The sequence below is a fragment of the Natator depressus genome, chromosome 5, assembly GCF_965152275.1.
Source record: "Natator depressus isolate rNatDep1 chromosome 5, rNatDep2.hap1, whole genome shotgun sequence".
NCBI classification, from domain to species: Eukaryota; Metazoa; Chordata; order Testudines; family Cheloniidae; genus Natator; species Natator depressus.
Genome location: NC_134238.1, coordinates 118,224,617 through 118,235,596, shown reverse-complemented (window position 1 = coordinate 118,235,596; position 10,980 = coordinate 118,224,617).

Genomic DNA, 10,980 nt, shown 5'->3' with positions numbered 1-10,980 from the left:
TAACAGCTGATCTGCATGGCAAACACTTATTTGCCTAATGCCTTTTGGCACGCTGTTCAAATTGAATGACATTCCCCTTTCGACAGTGAGGGACTGAACATAGACAGAGTGCTTTGTGGAGTTTCTCAGAAGCAGCATTGTAACAGACAGGGCTCATCTAGGGAAGATCTAACTATTGTTCTTTCTGTGCTACATCACATTCAGAGCATAGACCCATAAAAATGAACTCCTTTGCCCCTGAATGCCAGAAAATGATCTGTTCTGGCACGGCCACCTTGCTCTGCCACTCTCTCCTTGCACTTTTTCTCTTCCTCTCCCTTTGTTCCACCCTCAGTTTCTCCTTGTTTTTTTCCCCTTTTCCTCTCTACTTTCCTTCCCTGTTTTGCTTGGAAATACGTGGAATGCTATAGATCAAAATGTGTAAAACTTCTTTCTAGCTCAGCATCTCTCCTTAACACCACAGAACATGATCCTTCCTGCAAAATGGGCTCCCACCTCTCTCTGCATGAAGGTGGGGATAAAGGATACAGATTCTGGTGCATCAGGGACTCTTTTGAATGTTATGGGATTGTCCAGAGATTGTGACCTTCTGAAGTGACGTATCTGGCAGTGTTGAATTAATAATCAATGTAAGTCTTAGCTTGAGACTGGAACGGATAGCCCTGGATCTTATCAGAACGGAGATTGAGTTCATACACTGTTCTTCCTGGAGTTGTGGGGTTTTTGTGCCTTTGTGGTAGCAAAATGATGAATTCTGCCATAGGGGTAGCGCTATGGTAACTACAGACTAAATGAAGTGGCAGCCTTGCAGGTAATAAAAAGAAACATGGTAGGATTCTGTGCTCACCTTCAAGAGGTGTGGCGCAGAACTTGTAGGATGAAGGAAGGCTTTAAGGTGGGTTTAAGTTCCTTTGCACTGTCCAGAAGCCGGGCTTTCTGGGCCCTCCAATATAACTTAGACAGCCCCGGGGACCTATTTAAAACCTCCTGGCACTGCCCTATGGACTGTGCTGCTGCCTGGAATCTCCACAGTATTGTATCTTGTGGCCCGGCTCCCAGCAACCCACTTACGCCAGGGCTTAGTAAGGGACCCTTAAAAGGCAGCCTCATGGCTGTCTCTGCAGTGCCTATGTCGCGAGCATCCCTCCCATGCCCAGAATCAGGACTTTTGGGGCCCTTTGATGCTGCTTCGGCCCTTTTACATGGTGTAAAGAGGCTGGAGTGGGGGTGAGGATTTCAGCCTCAATTAATTTAAAAAGTTTTAAAAATGCCTCTCATGCTCGTCAAATGCTTTTGAAAAGGCTAAGTCGCAAATATGCGGTCCAGCCACAAAGGGCTGCACAGAAATGGTCCGTGTCCATGATCCATGCACAAGAAGGGTGCAGGCTATTGCACACGTGCCTTTGAGTGCACAGTCATTGAGACTGTACGTGTACATTGCAAAAGTGCCCAGGCCTAAATTTTCAAAAGTGACTTGTGATACTAGGTGCCTGAATTTTTGGGTGCTCAAGTTGAGATGCCTTAAAGGGGCCTGATTTTTAGAAAGCACTGAGCACCAGCTGCCTGGAAACCCTTTCAGGTGTCTCATGTTGAGCACCCAAAAACTGATGATCACTAATCAAACTGAAACATTTAGGCCTCATATACTATAGTCATCATCAGCACTGTGTAAAATCCTAAAAGAGACAGGAAATGGGAGCTTCCACGCACACAGGGCTAGTTGACTGCCTAACTAACTCTTCGTAGGCATAGTCACCCAATGTGCATGCTGGAATGTTGTAATTACATAACCAAATGTAAGCATTGAAATGGATGCACATATTTGTGCATGGAACTCAAGACTCGTTTTAAAAAAGAAAATTGGCTCTGTTTGTGGAATTAAATAATGACGGAAAAAATGTAACTATGACTGCAGCTCTTGAACAAATAAAGCTGGGGTGAATACTAAATGTAAATAGCACTGTACCAATCCCATGTACCTTCTCTTACTTTTTTCTATTCTCTTTACTCTCTTCTGCTCTTTTTAATTCTCCATCCTGTCATACTTAACACAATACTACATAATAATAATTTTTAGACCTCTCCCCTGCCTTGCTTGTTTATTTTGTTGTTTAAAATGCAAGAAAAATCAAAGAAAGCTTTTGAACAGCATCCTCAATCTTCCCTTTAACACATTCCTAAATACAGCTGTACAGAACCTAGGTTTTGCAGAGCTCATAAGTATGTTTTTACACGACTGATGTTGTGCCAATCACGTCCACCCTTTGGCATATTTACATTATCTTTCCCTCACCACCAGGTCCATCAAATCTACTGTTAAACTGATATCAAGCATTTAATGGGATTTCAATGGAGTTAGCCACCGAGGGGCTTTTGAAAATCCCACTTGGCGCGTATCTGCATCTCTGGGTGCATAAATACCTTTAAAAATCTATCCCTCAGTTCTGCAGTGATAGGGTTGAAAATGCCACATGGGCTGTTTCTCTATTAAAAAAACATGTTTTCATTTTCCTCTAAAAACATCACTGAAGCATTGCTACTGCTCTCAGGCTTTGTAAAATCTTGTTTTTTACACAATCAAAGGTCAGATTTTCAGACAAGCTAGCCAGGTAAATGTGCATGCAAAATGCCCTGGCTAATTTGCACATGCAGTTTATGCAGCTGTAAACACAAACTGGTGACAGGCTGCACAAATGGCTAATTAGGCTCAGCTGTGTGCACAGTCATGTCACACCTTTAACCTTCACGCATACACAAGGTCATAATGCCTCATAAATACTGTAAATCGTTTCTCTGGACAGCCAGGTTATAGAAACAGGGCCTCAAAAAAGGTGCAAAACTGAGACAGACTGAACAGGGTAATCATCTACAGGCAAAGTTAATGTTTACATTCTTTGCACCCAACTAATATTAACTGGAATGGTCAGTTATGGTTACACAATTTTACGCACCATTTCCGAATGGCCACTGAAGATTGCCTGAGCCTTAGCAGTTATTCATTAACAGGCGGTTGGAATCGTCAGCTTTATTTGGAACTATCCCAGCTCACAAGCAAACTGCTTGCTATTGTAACAGTGTTGTGTGATTGACTAACTGAGTATTATATGCACCTTCTGCAATGTCAGACATTGTATAGTTCCTATATAAACACTCGCCATTGCAAGTTCTACCCCGAGGCTGGTTTTAATACAATACGTGACATATGAGGAGGGCATCTCCAGCCAGTAAATAGCTGGCTGATGAGGGTGGGAGCCCTTGGTTTTGTGCCTCAGTCCTTTCAGTCTGTTGTTAACTGCCAGGAAATGCTTGTCTTCAGGTCATCTTTACAATGATGAACACTGAAAGTATCAAAATATTGAGAAAAGCTAATGACCGCACCAGACCAACAGAAGAGGGACTCGACGTCTAGCTCTGAATCCAAATCAGAGAGGAGGGAGTCAAACCCAGCTCTGAATCCAAATCTTTCTAAATTTCAGGCGCTCAAATTCAGCCCATTCAAGACAGGGGCAAGCAATAACCTTGGATCTGGAGTTTAGCGACAGTCCCGCTCTACCTTTTAGGTTGCAAAGCATCAGGACAACAACCAGAGCAATGAAAGGTATGAGAACATGGCCAGCCCACTCCAACTTTTTAGTATCTCGTTAATGTCCTTTTCAATATGGCTTCAGACCACATATTTTCACTCCAGGTAGACCCCTCAGAACTCCTCTTGTGTGATTGCAGCTCTGTTGCAAGGATAAATGTTGAACTGCACACAGCAAAGGGTCTATGTTCTCCTTACAGTCCTGGTGTTTTCCTAGCAGATGAAGGTCAATAAATACAGGAACTGATAGAAATGCGAAGATTCATGCTCCACTTTTCATTATTCATAATAAATACATACAGGAAATAATATAAGCTGGTGAAAAAGATCAACCAAAAGAGAAGATCCAAAGTCAGCAGTGCAATTATTTACCTGCTCTGATTTTGGTGCTTGTGATATCCACAACAAATGCAGGAGAAACACAAGATCCGATTCCTGACCTTATCTGTGTCTTGACAGGTGAATGAAAGATTAAAAATCTCTCAAAGTCTGAGCCAAAGCCCATTAAGGTCAATGGAAAACCTCCCTTTCTGATTTGGGATCTTTAACAGTTAGAAAATAGATGAAGATAAACTATCATTTTGCAATCCACTGCTCAAGATACCATCTTTAACCAAGGGAATTTGACTGCAAATAAAAAACCGTGGCATCAAGATCACATGTGCACGTATCACACAATTTCTTTCTTTTCTTTTTGTGTGTCAGGGAGTTTCGCATGAGGAGGACGGCAGTTTGGGGCTTCCATCCATTTGATTTGTTCTTAAAATAGTCACTGGGTGATTGACTCAAAGAGATAATGGAAGGGTTCATAAAACCACTTCTGATACCTGGTGTACAGAGGAGTCAGTTTTATAAGTTCAGACAGCTGCTTTACTTCTGTGCTGGCTCTGTGTGCTGGATTATAAACCTGAAGCTTTCTAGGGGACTTCTAGAGGGAAAAGAAATTTCATTCCCTATTGCCAGGAGAAAGCTGTAATTTGGGATAAACCCAGATTTAAAATTTGATGGGAGGAAAATAATTTGGAAAAGGAAATCTCGAGGTAAATCTATTAGATCTCTTGTCACCATTCACATTTAGAGATACAACAGAGAGAAAACACAGATAAGAACAATAAAAAGAAAAAATAACCCAACAGCAACCAATATGTCATAAATAAATAAATGTAAGATGTTCTTCTCTCTGTCCCTCTATTGGGAGTTGGCATTTTGGATGAAAATTTCAAAGCTGCCTAGGGGATGGAGACATTAATTTTAACGGGAAACAAGAAAATTCCTTTAGGCAACTTTGAAAATCTCAGCCTAAAAATTCAAACCTATGTTGGATTTGTAAAGCTCCTTGGTAAAGTGGATGAGCTATGACCATAATGACTTATACTCTGTTGGCTAAGTTGTCTCACCTTGCTCATGCTGAGCAGTAGCATCTTTCTCTGGGAATAGTCCCACCAGGGAGGTGCTACTCGAGATATGCAAGGGTGTCAGAATCTGACCCCATGATTTTACATTTTAGATACTCATTGTGGTTCTTGTTGTAGGGCCAGATCATATCCGTATGTGGAAATATCCATGTAGGCGGCAGGAAACACTGAGCCAGATCCTGAGTTGGTGTCAGTTTCTAAAATCCTATTAATCAGTTTACACCAGCTGCGGATCTGGCCCTCTAAGGTTTTCACTGTGGATTATCTTCTTCATTCTTGCACTGGGGGAAGATAGGGAGGGTCTCCCCTCACTCCCTAGGAAGAAACTGAGCATGGCCTAGTGCAGGGAGCTGTCCGTGCACATGCTCTGTGTCTCTGGATCAGCTCTGGACCTTGCTGCTGAGCTCTCACTTCTTGACAGTCTGGCTCCATTGGAGCCCTCTTGCCATGGACTCCCCTGGGTGCAGGACCTGCCTGATGGGGGATCCTTACCATGGAGCTGCAGATTGGCTGGGAGTCTACAGGAATCGGCATCGATCTCCTGGTGACTACTGAAAGCAATCCGGGAGATTTTAATAGGCCGCTAAAAGTCTGGTTGGCAATGCAGTGGGGCTAAGGCAGGCTCCCTACCTACCCTGGCTCTGCGTGACTCCCGGAAGCGGCTGGCATGTCCAGCTCCTAGGCGCAGGGGCGGCCAGGGGGTCTCCACACACTGTCCCCACCCCGAGCACTGACTCCGCAGCTCCCATTGGCAGGGGACCGCGGCCAATGGGAGCTGCAGTGGCAGTGCCTGCAGGCTGGGGCAATGTGTGGAGCCACCTGGCCGCCCCTGAGTCGAGGAGCCGGAGGGACATGCCGGTCACTTCTGGGAGCCGCCCGAGGTAAGTGTCGCCTGGCCGGAGCCCGCACCCCGAATCCCCTCCCGCACCCCAACTCCAGCCCTGAGCCCCCTCCTGCACCCCAAATCCCTCATCCCTGGCCCCACCCCAGAGTCTGCACCCCCCAGCCAGAGCCCTCATCTCCTCATGCACCCCAACCCCCTGCCCAAGCCTGAAGCCCCCTGAAGCCCCCTCCCACACTCTGAGCCCCTCATTTCTGGCCCCACCCCAGAGACTGAACCCCCAGCTGGAGCCCTCACCCCCTCCCGCACCCCAACTCCCTGCCCCAGCCCGGTGAAAGTGAGTGAGGGTGGGGAAGAGCGAGTGACCGAGGGAGGGGGGATGGAGTGAGAGGGGGCAGGTGCTCGGAGAAGGGGCAGGGTAGAGCAAGGCCTCAGGGCAGGGGCGGGGCAAGGGTATTTGGGTTTGTGTGATTAGAAAGTTGGCAACCCTAGGTAGAGAATACAGCAATACAGGCACCTTAGAATAACTAAGGAGAACAATACTGAGGGGCACAGGAAGGGAGAAAAGATGAGGTTTAAAGTGAGATTAAGGTGGGGGGGTTGCACTGTATGTAAGAGATCAGTATGACTGCTCAGAGCTCAAGCAAGAAACTGCAGAAAAACCTGAGAGTCTCTGGATTAAGTTTAGAAGTGTGAGCAACAAGGGTGATGTCGTAATGGGAGTCTACTATAGACCACCGGACCAGGGGGATGAGGTGGACGAGGCTTTCTTCCGGCAACTCACAGAAACTACTAGATCACACGCCCTGGTTCTCATGGGAGACTTCAATCACTCTGATATCTGCTGGGAGAGCAATACAGCAGTGCACAGACAATCCAGGAAGTTTTTGGAAAATGTAGGGGACAATTTCCTGGTGCAAGTGCTGGAGGAACCAACTAGGGGCAGAGCTCTTCTTGACGTGCTGCTCACTAACCGGGAAGAATTAGTAGGGGAAGCTAAAGTGGATGGAAACCTGGGAAGCAGTGACCATGAGATGGTCGAGTTCAGGATCCTGACACAAGGAAGAAAGGAAAGCAGCAGAATACGGACCCTGGACTTCAGAAAAGCAGACTTTGACTCCCTCAGGGAACTGATGGGCAAGATCCCCTGGGAGAATAACATGAGGGGGAAAGGAGTCCAGGAGAGCTGGCTGTATTTTAAAGAATCCCTATTGAGGTTACAGGGACAAACCATCCCGATGTGTAGAAAGAATAGTAAATATGGCAGGCGACCAGCTTGGCTTCACAGTGAAATCCTTGCTGATCTTAAATACAAAAAAGAAGCTTACAAGAAGTGGAAGATTGGACAAATGACCAGGGAGGAGTATAAAAATATTGCTCGGGCATGTAGGAGTGATATCAGGAAGGCCAAATCACACCTGGAGTTGCAGCTAGCAAGAGATGTTAAGAGTAACAAGAAGGGTTTCTTCAGGTATGTTGGCAACAAGAAGAAAGTCAAGGAAAGTGTGGGCCCCTTACTGAATGAGGGAGGCAACCTAGTGACAGAGGATGTGGAAAAAGCTAATGTAATCAATGCTTTTTTTGCCTCTGTCTTCATGAACAAGGTCAGCTCCCAGACTACTGCACTGGGCAGCACAGCATGGGGAGGAGGTGACCAGCCCTCTGTGGAGAAAGAAGTGGTTAGGGACTATTTAGAAAAGCTGGACATGCACAAGTCCATGGGGCCAGATGCGTTGAATCCGAGAGTGCTAAAGGAGTTGGCGGATGTGATTGCAGAGCTATTGGCCATTATCTTTGAAAACTCATGGTGATCGGGGGAAGTCCCGGACGACTGGAAAAAGGCTAATGTAGTGCCCATCTTTAAAAAAGGGAAGGAGGAGGATCCTGGGAACTACAGGCCAGTCAGCCTCACCTCAGTCCCTGGAAAAATCATGGAGCAGGTCCTCAAGGAGTCAATTCTGAAGCACTTAGAGGAGAGGAAAGTGATCAGGAACAGTCAGCATGGATTCACCAAGGGCAAGTCATGCCTGACTAATCTAATTGCCTTCTATGACGAGATAACTAGTTCTGTGCATGAAGGGAAAGCAGTGGACGTGTTGTTCCTTGACTTTAGCAAAGCTTTTGACACTGTCTCCCACAGTATTCTTGCCAGCAAGTTAAAGAAGTATGGGCTGGATGAACGGACTATAAGGTGGATAGAAAGCTGGCTAGATTGTCGGGCTCAACGGGTAGTGCTCAATGGCTCCATGTCTAGTTGGCAGCCGGTATCAAGTGGAGTGCCCCAAGGGTCGGTCCTGGGGCCGGTTTTGTTCAATATCTTCATAAATGATCTGGAGGATGGTGTGGATTGCACCTTCAGCAAGTTTGCAGATGACACTAAACTGGGAGGAGAGGTAGATATGCTGGAAGGTAGGGATAGGATACAGAGGGACCTAGACAAATTGGAGGATTGGGCCAAAAGAAATCTGATGAGGTTCAACGAGGACAAGTGCAGAGTCCTGCACTTAGGATGGAAGAATCCCATGCACCGCTACAGACTATGGACCGAATGGCTCGGCAGCAGTTCTGCAGAAAAGGACCTAGGGGTTACAGTGGACGAGAAGCTGGATATGAGTCAACAGTGTGCCCTTGTTGTCAAGAAGGCCAATGGCATTTTGGGATTTATAAGTAGGGGCATTGCCAGCAGATCGAGGGATGTGATCGTTCCTCTCTATTCGACACTGATGAGGCCTCATCTGGAGTACTGTGTCCAGTTTTGGGCCCCACACTACAAGAAGGATGTGGAAAAATTGGAAAGAGTCCAGCGGAGGGCAACAAAAATGATTAGGGGCCTGGAGCACATGAGTTATGAGGAGAGGCTGAGGGAACTGGGGATGTTTAGTCTACGGAAGAGAAGAATGAGAGGGGATTTGATAGCTGCTTTCAACTACCTGATAGGGGGTTCCAAAGAGGATGGCTCTAGACTGTTCTCAGTGGTAGCAGATGACAGAACAAGGAGTAATGGTCTCAAGTTGCAGTGGGGGAGGTTTAGGTTGGATATTAGGAAAAACTTTTTCACTAGGAGGGTGGTGAAACACTGGAATGCGTTACCTAGGGAGGTGATGGAATCTCCTTCCTTAGAAGTTTTTAAGGTCAGGCTTGACAAAGCCCTGGCTGGGATGATTTAATTGGGGATTGGTCCTGCTTTGAGCAGGGGGTTGGACTAGATGACCTCCTGAGGTCCCTTCCAACCCTGATATTCTATGATTCTATGAGATTTGAACAGAGGGAGCTGATGAAGCAGAGAGACTGGAAAAGCCAGATGGCAGAAGTCTCACATCAGCAGTGGCAAGACTGACTATGTCTACACTACAATGTTAAGTCGACTTAAGTTACATCACCGATCATCCACCACTGTAGTGAAACTGTTTTTGCACGTCCACACATAGCTTCTTGTGATGTCCACAGTTAGTGCTCTTGCATCGACAGAGAGAGCAGTGCACTGTAGGTAGCTATCCCACTGTGCAACTCACCACCATCTGCCATGGGGTATACAGAGAAAGGGATCGGAGTGCCTCAGGGGGGTGGGCTCACCCTCCCATGATGCAGTTTTCTCTATCCCATCATTCCATGGGCTTCCGACCATGTCTCACACCACTTTTCAACAGCCTCTCCCCCTCTCCCACTGACACAGCTACTGCCACTCATTGGAGGTGGTTTACCTATGTCAAGGGGAGAGCTCTCTCCCATCAACATAGAGCGGCTATACGAGCAGGCTTACAGCGGCACAGGGAGGGGAGGTCTGTTTGGGACTTGCTAATGCTGCTTATCTAGAAAACATGCTGATTCATAAACTTTATGTATAGGCTTCTGTCTTGTGCTTCTCTTTGTAAAATCTGGGCCCCTCACAGTACCCCCGGGAGGCACTGAAGTGTTATTAACCCCCTCGTACAGATGAGGAAACTGGGGGATTAAGGGCCAGATTTTTACAGAAGTGCTCAATACCCAGAGATGGGGCCAGGTTTTTAAACTCCCATTTCGGCACCGGAATAAATGGCTGCTTTTCCAAAGAGCTCAGCACAGCAGGTATTGCTTAGGTATCACATTGGGAGCTGCTGTTTCCTTCCTGGGACATCCTCTTCCAACTGATTGAATTGAAGGCCAGGTTTTCTAAAGAACTCAACTTCCACTTAGGCACCATTTATGCCAGATTGTTAATAAGTGGCCAGCAGCCAATGTGCTTTTTTGCAAAACTGGCCCCAATTTGGAATGCTGAGCACTTGCGAATTAGCCCCCCAGCTCTTTAGAAAATCTGGCTCTAAGTGACATGCCCCAGGTTACATAAAGGGTGGATTCTCACCGCACCGAAGTCAGTGGGAGCCAGGATTTCACGCAGAAAGTCTGTGGCAGAGCTAGAGTTGCCAACTTTCTGATTGCAGAAAACCAAACACCCTTGCCTCACCCCCTGCCCCAAGGCCCCAACCCGACTTGCCCCTTCTCCAAGGCCCTGCCCCCCACTCACTCCATGCTGCATCGCTCGCTCTTCCCCTCCCTTCATTGCTCACTCATTTTCACTGGGCTGGGGCAGGAGGCGGTGAGGGCTCTGATTTGGAGTGTGGGAGGGGACTCCGGGCTGGGGTAGGGGTTGTGGTGTGGGAGAGGGTATGGGCTCTGGGCTGGGTGTGTGGGCTCCAGGGTGGGGCCAGAAATGAAGGGTCCAGGATGCAGGAGGGGGCTCCAGGCTGGGGGTTAGGGTTCAGGTGGGAACTCTGCCCTGGGGCCAAGGGGGCTCAGGGCTGGGGCAGGGGGTTGAGGATGCAGGCTCTGGGTGGGAATTTGGGTGTGAGAGGGAGCTCAGGGCTAGGGGTGGGGTGCAGGGGGTGGTGGTGAGGGCTCCAGCTGGGGGTGTGGGCTCTGGGGTGGGGCCGGAGATGAAGGGTTTGGGGGTGCAGGAGGGGGCTCAGGTCTGGGGCCAAGAGGTTGGGGCATGGGAGGGGGTGCAGGCTTCTGGAGGGAGCTCAGGGATGAGGATGGGGTGCAGGAGTGGATGTGGGGTGTGGGCTCCAGGAGGGAGTTTGGGTGCAGGAGGGGGCTCAGGGCTGGGGCAGGGGGTTGGGGTGTGGGAGGGGGTGAGGGGTTCAGGCGCCGGGTGGCGCTTACCT